Source organism: Oreochromis niloticus, linkage group LG10 (genome assembly GCF_001858045.2).
Source record: "Oreochromis niloticus isolate F11D_XX linkage group LG10, O_niloticus_UMD_NMBU, whole genome shotgun sequence".
Taxonomy (NCBI): domain Eukaryota; kingdom Metazoa; phylum Chordata; class Actinopteri; order Cichliformes; family Cichlidae; genus Oreochromis; species Oreochromis niloticus.
Window position 1 is genome coordinate 18,223,845 of NC_031975.2, and position 9,321 is coordinate 18,233,165.

A 9,321-nucleotide genomic window follows, 5' to 3' on the forward strand; every position below is an offset into this window, starting at 1 on the left:
TGGGGGGTTTTCTGTAATTAAACACATTACACAATTAATTAATCATTGCACTATTTCCAATAACCTATTGGCTGCACTCTCATATGAAATCCGCCCACTCAACAAACAACAGTAGTAAATGCATAAGTAATAATAATCTAATGGAAAGTGTGTCGTGTAATACAGCACATGTGTGGCAGCATCTATATATATAGTACTTATGTGAGTGTTTTCTACTTTAGGCAGGGAAATAAAACCTGACGTTTCACCGTGAGTTACTATAAACAGGTCAATCTGCTGTCTCACGGCATGCACTTGTCTTACGTGTACACGTCAGATCCGTGCAGGTTCTGACGTCCGTTTCTCGTGCAGGCCTACGTCATCACGCTGCCAGCTGATCGGAGTGGGAAGCCGGGTGTGTGTCTCGCCTGGGTGTGTGTGAGAGTGAAAGAGAGAGAGAGAGGCAGAGAGACACAGAAAGAGAGAGAAGGTGGGGGGGCAGGAGTTGTGTAAAAGGGGCTGAAGTCCTGCGCTGTCTTCTCCGCTGCTGCTGCTGCTGCTGCTGCTGCACTAAAAGGGCTCCACACACTTAAACGCTGTCAAACGTTTCCGTAGCGCGGACGCAAAATTTTTCCACAGACAGCGACACACCCAGGCGGACTCCGCCGAGCGGTGGGCGAGGCAGCCTGAACTCCGCCGGACCGTTCAAGATGTGCCGGAGCGGGCAGGAGCGACCCGGCTGCTGCTGGTGGTCAAGGTGGGGCGTATTACTCAGTGTGTGTGTGTGTGTTTCTGCTGGCTGAATGCTTGCTCCTGTCAGCCTGGTTTAGCCCGTGGCGGCTTGATGACCCAGTTTACGTGGAAATGGCAACTGGGAAAGCGTCCTTCTCATACTTTATTCAAGTGTAATTCACCCCTGCGGCCGGTTTTTCCGCGTATCGGCGTCGTCAGATTGAGGAGGACATGGATTTGATGTTTTAGGAGTTCTGGTTGTGAAGGCCTGCGTGTGTGTGTGTGTGTGTGTGTGTGTGTGTGTGTGTGTGTGTGTGTGTGTGTGTGTGTGTGTGAGAGAGAGAGAAAGAGAGAGAGAGAGCGAGAGAGAGCAGGCCCTCTAACACAGGGGAGCTCATAGGATTTATGAGCACCCTAGAAATCTGACATTTGGCCATCCCACCATATGAATTTAATTTCCATAGGTGGGCAAGAGCTTTCCATTTATTTTTTACAGCCAGCAGCTGTAATACTGCGTAAATGTGCAAAAATTAGTCACCTTTAGTCCTACATTAATACAGAAGAGACCAAAAACAGCCTCTACAAGCACACAGACAGCCTTAGTGAAAATGTTCAGAGCTGTTGTTTTTTTTTTTATTAATATTGATGTTTAACACGACTGCCATGAGCGTAAAACTAAAGCGCATCCATCCAAATCAAACACTGGATTTAGAGGCTACAGCAACATGTCTGCGTTAAAACTTCACATTAAAAAGTGTCAGCACTCAAAGCCTCTTTAAAATTTGCTGAGTTCATAGCAGGCCAAGGAAAAAGCCTGCGCTCAAGTAGGGGATAGGTGAAAACCAGGATAACTGAGGCCGAGTCATTTCTCAGAAATGCAGTGACACCCGCCGTCATCTGGCACAGATGGGAAGATTCTTCAAGTGGAAGATGAGTTTATAAACACGACTTTGTAACTCTGGATGTTTATAAGGAGCAGGATAACATTCTTTAAGCTGCTGACGCAACAAAGCGTATGTAGGCCTCCCTGCCCAGGCCCTCCAGTCTCCTCATCTCGTGTGTATATATATGTATGTGTATAGGATTTCCCTACAGCCTGCCTCATTTGTATAAAACATCTTAAAAGCAAAGTGCAAGTATGCATGGGATAAATGGTTAGAGGGCAAAGCTTACTGTAGTGTCTGTTACATCGATGGAGCATGTCTTACATAATTGTGCAGCCAGAGTTCAGTGTGCCGGTAGGAATGCGCAATAGACTGTGTCACGAGCTGCATTTGTGCCATTGCAACCCAGAGTGTGACATAAGCTGCCCTGTCAGTGAGAATCACATGGCAATGACAGGATGTCCGTTAAAAAGCAACTCATCCGTGTTGTTTCCTTTGCATCCAGGCAAAAAAAAGAAAGAAAAAAGCAACCTCCCCCTGTGCTGTGTTGCTGCCTTCATTTGCAGAAGTGAAGCCATCTTGCTCAACTTGGGCTACACCCTTCATTCCTACTGCGTGCCTTGTAAAGGGTGGATGGGGCAAGAAGGGATGTGTTATGTAGGTTCACTTACAAAAAAAAGAAAAAAGAAAGAAAAGATCCAGCGCTTTAAAACAAAATGGCACAGACTGCCTGAGGACAGGCTTACAGGCCTCATGCTGCACATTACCATTTCCAGGCAGTGTCATGAATTCAGAGTGGCATTCAGCCACTCCTGTTAGCAAATAAAACAGCCTACACTCCTTATTCGTGGTGATCTCAGGGTTAAAGTCAGATAGCCTTTAAAGTCCGGCAAACGGAGATCAGCAGAGTGTAAGAACGGGGCCTCTGCTCTATGAAGAGCGCTGCCAAAGCCACCGCCCTTTCTCTGTCTTTGTCCCCATTCCCAGTCTGAAATGATCACTCTGTATTACAGACTACAATCTGGGACAGTAAACACTCTCAAGCAGGGCCACACCCACAGCAAAGGAATGCACCTGAATTGATATATGCAACAGATGCATAACATTTAATTATCCTCCGTTTTCAGTCGCTGAGGTGTAGCAGCATTCAAACCCCCGTCGCTGTTTCTCCAAACGTGGAGATAACTGCAGCAAAGTCGCAGTCACGATCAGGGTAATCTTATCTCGACCCTGAGCGTAGAGGTCAAAGAAGTAGGCTCAAAGCATGGTAAGAGGTCTCTGTCTGTCTCACCTAGTCTCAACTTTGCACTGTATGTTTTTTTTTCTCTTCCACTTCCTCACCTTCAGCAAAATGTCCCACCCACATCTCATGTGACTTCTCTTCTCTTCTCTTCTCTTCTCTTCTCTTCTCTTCTCTTCTCTTCTCTTCTCTTCTCTTCTCTTCTCTTCTCTTCTCTTTCTGTTAAGCATAATTGTGGGCTAAAGTCTGATAAGAAAATCTCTTAAAGAGTTAAAATGTCAGCAGTTCCTCGGGTTTGTGCATGGTTCATTTACACCGTCCTGTTTACAAACCATCATTCCTATTTCTCATTTCTATTTCATGTCCTGCCCATTCAACTCCACTGTGTTTTTCCTTTTTCTTATCCCATCTTGCTGTGGCAGAGAATGCACATCGACGGTCCCAGATAAACTCAATCCTTTGTGTATTAGGCTGTGTGTTATCTGTATATAAGCCTGTATCAAGGCCTTCGACAAAACCCCCAGTTCTGTCTGCCTCCCTTTCTTGGATGATGCAGCCAGAAATAAAGAGAAGGGGGTGGTGAGGGTCAAACCTGACAGTGAAGCCTCAGCCAGGGCAGTCCAGATGTAGATGAGTAGAGAGACAGGCGATGGGTAAGGAACAGAGCGATGGAAAAAAAGGAGTGGAGGAGACTGCGAGCCCACAGCAGCCAGATGGAATTTCTAACATACGCAGCTGGAATGTCAGGAATGCAGGACAGTCTGATCTGACCGAGGGAGAGGGTGGAGAGGACAGACGAGTCAGGAAAGACAAAAAAAAGAAGAAGAAGAAGAAGTGGAGATATAGGAAAGAGTGGCACAGCAGAAGAGCTGGGAGACTCAACACTGGCTGGCTTTGTGAACATAAAATTACAGAGTCACTTTTCGTGGAGGGAGTGGCACGCGATGGAACAAATAACTAATTCAGTTTCAATTTTGACGCTGTGGCAGTCATAGTGAACAGTTAACACTGCGAGTACTCCTGAGGGTGCCCGGGGACTCGTACTGCACGTCCTCTTCACTGACTTCATTCAGAAACTTTTTTCCTAACTGCTAGTGGCTTGTTTCCAGAGATGCCAGTGTCAGTTTGTCAGTCTGTCATTCTGTTGATCCCGCACTTCCGCAAAGCCTGCAGTACAACAGCTGCCATGAAACTTGATGCGTGCATGCTAAGACGATAAAGTAAGATGGTGAAAATTACTTTGGCTAAACGTCAGTACATTTGCATTGTCATTGAATGCCATTAAACATAATGGTTTTAGTTTTTACTCTTATGAAAGACCATGGACCACGCACGCATTAAGACGAGTCAGACTAGAATGAAAGTTGCTCAGTTGCACCTATGGTCCAAACTTCTTCTATGAGGCCGCGAACTGAGAGTTTGCACATGGCAGGCGTGCATTTTGAAACTGCACACTCACTGACTAGCATGATTTGTGACTGAGTTATTGGCCAGTGTCGACACAACTGGATAATCCTACTTCCTGTCTCTTAGATTAGAATGACCATAGTGGTCATTCTAAGACCACATAGTACAAAATGGACTTCATTTTTTATTCAATGTGACAAGAAACTAATGATTAAGCCCATAAAGTCAAAAAGAAAGCGTTGCAGAGTGCGGAAGTAGACGGCTGTTTTCCCATAGACTTCAATGTAACTAGAAGTGTTTTTGAAACCAGAGAAGTCGCCCTCTATTGGCCATTAAAAAGAATGCAGGTTTGAGACACTATCGTGTTGGCTTCACTTTTTATACCTGGAAGCTTCACCCATCTTTTATGCTTTTATGGCATTAAAGTCGTCAGTTGAGCTGATGGAGAGCATGTACACAGGACTCCTGCCAGCCTAGCTCGCACGTTTCTTGCGGTTTTCCTAAACACAGAAATGGAATAAAAGAAAATAGATATACGCCTTCTAGTCTTTCCAAATGTTATTAACCCCAATTTATCAAATTCAGATAATATGCTGAAGTTACAGCACAACCTAGCGCTGTTCCTAAGGCTTTCTGTTAAAGGAATTCCACACAGGAAGTGAGTTGCAGCAACGTGGCAACCAGAGACCACAGAAAATCAGCCAGAAACTTCATTCAAACTTAAACTTTCTCCACTTTAAGCTTCTGAAAGTGAAGGACACCTTTTACTGAAATACGTCAGGTTGATAAATAGAGGGCTACCTAGGCAACTGGAGCTTGTTAGGGTTAGCGATGATGACCAGCAACAAATACTAATGAGGGAACTTTCATCTGGTGCACTGTCTCCACAGTTCTTATGGAGACTGAGTGAATTTGGCTGCGATTGTCATGATAGCTGCTACATTTTGCAAATATTTACAACGGGTTCCACCTCTGACCATGCATACTAAATTCTCCCAAAGCGATGACTACAGTTTAACACCGATAACCACCAAACAATAATGGTACAACGCATGTAACACCGACTCGTGTTTAGCTAACACCACTGGTAGCATTTAACATTTAGCATTTAGCTAGCATTGGTGCTCAGGATGTATCCTCCTGCTGCTGATTCATTCTTAGTGAATACACTTGTGCACTTGGAGTAACATGGATATAAAAGAATGTGGTTGGTTTTGTTTCCTGGAGGCCAACTACAGCAAAGCACTAATTAAAAGTCCTCTGTAGCCCTAAAGAAAAATCATCTTCCCCCAACGGCTATTATATCTGTAAAACTGATGATTGCACAATTTAAGTTGCACAAAACCTCTTTCGTGACCTTTTCTGCAGTGGAATTTAGTATCTGTAAAACAATTTAAGGGCTTAGGAAAGCCATTAAATGCTCATGAAAAATAAATGTGAAGTCCACAGGTGGAGACAAAATGGGAGCAAACCAGGAAGAAGGAAGGCTTTTCTTTGCAATCGTCGCACTGCGTCACACCAGTCACATTGAATGTTTCATTTTAAATAAACAAACCAGACTGTTTACAAAAAAGATAAGCTCGGGGTGTGGAGGTCAGCAATAATGTCAAATACTGAATCCTGAGAGATGGGGGTGGGGGTAGGGGGCACAGAGAGCCTAACTCCTGAAAGTGAGCAGAGGTGAAAGTCTTTTCTTTAGATTCAAATGAACTCAAACTATTTCTGAGTAAATAAAGTTATAAGATGCCGTCTTTTTAAATCAAATATCTGACGCAGAATTGGGAGGGTACTTAAAAAAAAGATAATACACTTCATTCCTGATACTTTTACCAATGCACGTCATTGACGAGTCAGAACAGGCAGGCTGCTGACTCACCCACTTCAGAAAAAATCTGACGTTTGACATGAGCATATCTGTCCTAGTGGCTGGTTTTCTGTGCACACCCAGTAGATTTCATGTCAAAGCTCTGTGCATGCATAGAAATGACCCCTCAACTTGATGTTTGAGTAAAATCCAACTCAGTTTGAGGCAAAAAGATTTCTTCCCATGGCCACGTCTCTGGCATTTTCATAAATCTTGCTGATTGAGACCCGCACAGCCCCACCATGCACAGTCCACAGGGCCGTGAACCACCTGAGATTATTCTTGCCCTCCTTACAGCAGGAATGTGCAGCATGTGTTACTCATCGTCGACGGGAGAAGTGGAGCATGTCGTCAGTATCTTAAGATCAACACAAAATTGCATTCTTTGAAGGCTAGAAAAACACTAAGCTACTTTACTTCACATGTGTTTGGCTTCAAGTGGTCAGTTTTCAAACTCTCTGCATGTGTATTTACTTCTTTGCATCAGCTCGAAACGCTTTCCAAGCCCTCGGGTCTGCAGTGGAGTGAAATTCAGAAATAAGTTACAAACTGTCAAATAAAAACTAGAAGCAAAATTAAAAAGGAGAAGAAATAAATATGTGGGGTAAAGACTAGAGCCAGCGTATTTACTCGCTAGTGCTGCATAAAGTGAAGCCAAGGCAGATGCATGTTTTTGGTTATGGCAAACCATTGTTTGGCCATTCACCCAAAACTACAAAGTAGATCTATAAAGTTCAGTAGGATTCAACCATTCCTATAGAGCAAAAAAAAAAAAAGTATACTTAGAGAGTTTCTAACTACTGAAAATACTTCTTTTTGTTTCTGGCAATAGCTGTCATCTGATCAGAAGATGCATACCCCGAATATCTGAGTCGATTGATTATGACATTTGTTTTCTCAAATGCGGATCATCTGGGTAATGTGAAAACAGCTAAAAATCTGGCACACACTATTTGATAGACTGTACATAAAAGATGGCTGTCACACAATCGTTAGTGAAGTCACGGTGTGAAACCTTAAGAGGCATGTTTTGCAGTCACAGTTGTGTTTTAGAAGCGAACATGACATTAGAAGCCAAAGCACTCTGGGCTTATAAAATAGCCTTAATCCCACAGTTTAGCCTACCTTAGTTTTATCTCTTTTTGGGTAAGGGGACTAAACCTTGAAACAAGTTATTAAGGCTGTAAATTCATGAGAAAAAATTATTACTATGATCATAGAAAAGGAAGCAAAGAATCATTTTTCCACAGGCTTTAACACTGTTGCACTTCTTTTTTCGTAGCCAGTGGATCTGCCCCCTCTGGCCATTAGAAAAAATGCAGCTTTAATGGACGTTACATTCATCTTCTTTATACAGTCAATCGCCTGCTTAAACCGCGTAGTCAGCTGTGTACAGTTAAACATACCAGTTGGTTAGATGACAGCTTTAATTTAGATGAGTTACAGTACAGGTGTTCTCTGGAACACACCCGAACTTTTTTAAAACTTCAAAAACAAATATTTCTTTGGACTTCTGAAGGGTTTCTTCTCTCTAGTACGGGCTGTCTACTCCTATTCGGCGCTTCTCGCTCATCCTTTGTAACCACGGTAACTGACAAAATTGTCTTTCTTTTTTTTTTTCTCGTTCAAAAGGCTGCTCTCTGAATGCGAGTGTCCTGTAACTAAAAGAATATCTAAGAATTCCTTGCTGGCACCGTATATCGTGCAGAGGCAGCTGAGCCGCTGATCCGCGTGTCCATCCTGGTGATCTGACGCATGATCTTGTGTGCATCTCCCCGGGCACTTTTTTTTTCTTTGCATATCAGCTCACTTCACCCACTTACTCACAGCTGATTGCACACACTGTGATTCGACTGCACCCACTTACTGTACGTGTGTGACTGGCTGTAGGCCACCTCATGCCCACGCTACTAAAGCAGGGAGTTTGTAGGGGAAGTTAAACAATCTTTTCTTCTCTTTCTGCAGAAATACATGCACCTAAAGCCAGAGGAAGAAAGAGGAAGGAGTCACCATTTGCGCTTTAAAACGGATTGTGCATCACTGCAGGCTATCTCACGCTCGCCGGCCTCATACCGGCTGACGCACAGCAGTTCTTCACTGGCAAGCTTTATGTTTCTGTACACATGCTAAAGCTGCCAGCTGAAGAACTGCTCTGGCCAGCTCTGCTCCCGGAAGGCTCAAGAAGAGGAAGCAGATGACGGATGATGGGAATTTGGCTGAAGAGGACTTTTATAACCTGTAAGACTGAACCCAGAAACATTGCGTAGATTATAGGCAGACATGTTATCTTTTTCCCACCAAAAACTGTTTGAATTGTGTTTTTTATGTCTTTCAATAAAGCACAAAATATTTTCTCAGATGTGTTGTTGCAGTCACACTATAGACAATAAAGCGCATACCAGCACTGAATGTTCTCTCGTCCAAAAATAACAGCACACTCACAGAGAGGCACATGACTACGCAAAAATGTGTCACACCTAATGGCTTTTAAGTATCTGCTGATCCCATCAAAGGAGAGCAACAAAGGATCAGAGTAAATTAAGATGCTCTTTAAATGCTAAATTGTCAAAGCAAATTGGTCTCAGATCTGCAATAACTGCCCGGTCTTTGTTCTCACGTTAAGTCAACACGATGGCATTCAGTCAGGACTGTTTGTACCCAGTTGGACTGCTGTTACATATAAACCAGAGAGAGAAGAGAAAAAAAACTTCCCTAATGTCTGTTGTTCAGAGCCTAAAGGCATCACCAGCTGCTTTAAGGAATTCCTTCACAGCGTGTTCAAGGGTGAATTCACACGATTGTCAAACTGGGAGAGGGCCTGAAAATGGAAAAACTATGTATAGCATAGCAAACTACTTCTTTTTTTAATATAAAGGACAAAAATGTATAGTTGTTTCAGTTTTTCTTTCAGAGTTAGTAAGTTGATTAAAAACAAAAATCAGTCACATTATGCTGATGTAATTTTTCAGCAGTACTCCAAATATACATATGACTGGAAAGCACATTCAGCACATTTGGCAACTTTTTAAAGCTGAACGAGCTCTTGCGGTTTGTTGGGCTGAGAAATTCTGAGTATTTTGTTCCACACTGACAAGCAGGAATTTGAAAGCTGAAAGTAGAAGTTGAGAGTTGTTAACTCAAGCAACTTGATGATTTTAGTGCAGTGTCACAAAATCACCACCAGATGTCAGGATGCTCTGCAAAAACTAACATGG

At 43.1% G+C, this 9,321-nt stretch overlaps 1 long non-coding RNA gene across 1 annotated transcript; it reads left to right on the forward strand.

Annotated features, from left to right (window-relative positions):
- Positions 1 to 262: 262 nt before the first annotated feature.
- Positions 263 to 8,627, forward strand: LOC106098361 (uncharacterized). Its single transcript, XR_001224567.3, has 2 exons — positions 263 to 736; positions 8,072 to 8,627. It is a non-coding gene; the product is annotated as an uncharacterized LOC106098361 (long non-coding RNA).
- The last annotated feature ends 694 nt before the right edge of the window (positions 8,628 to 9,321 follow it).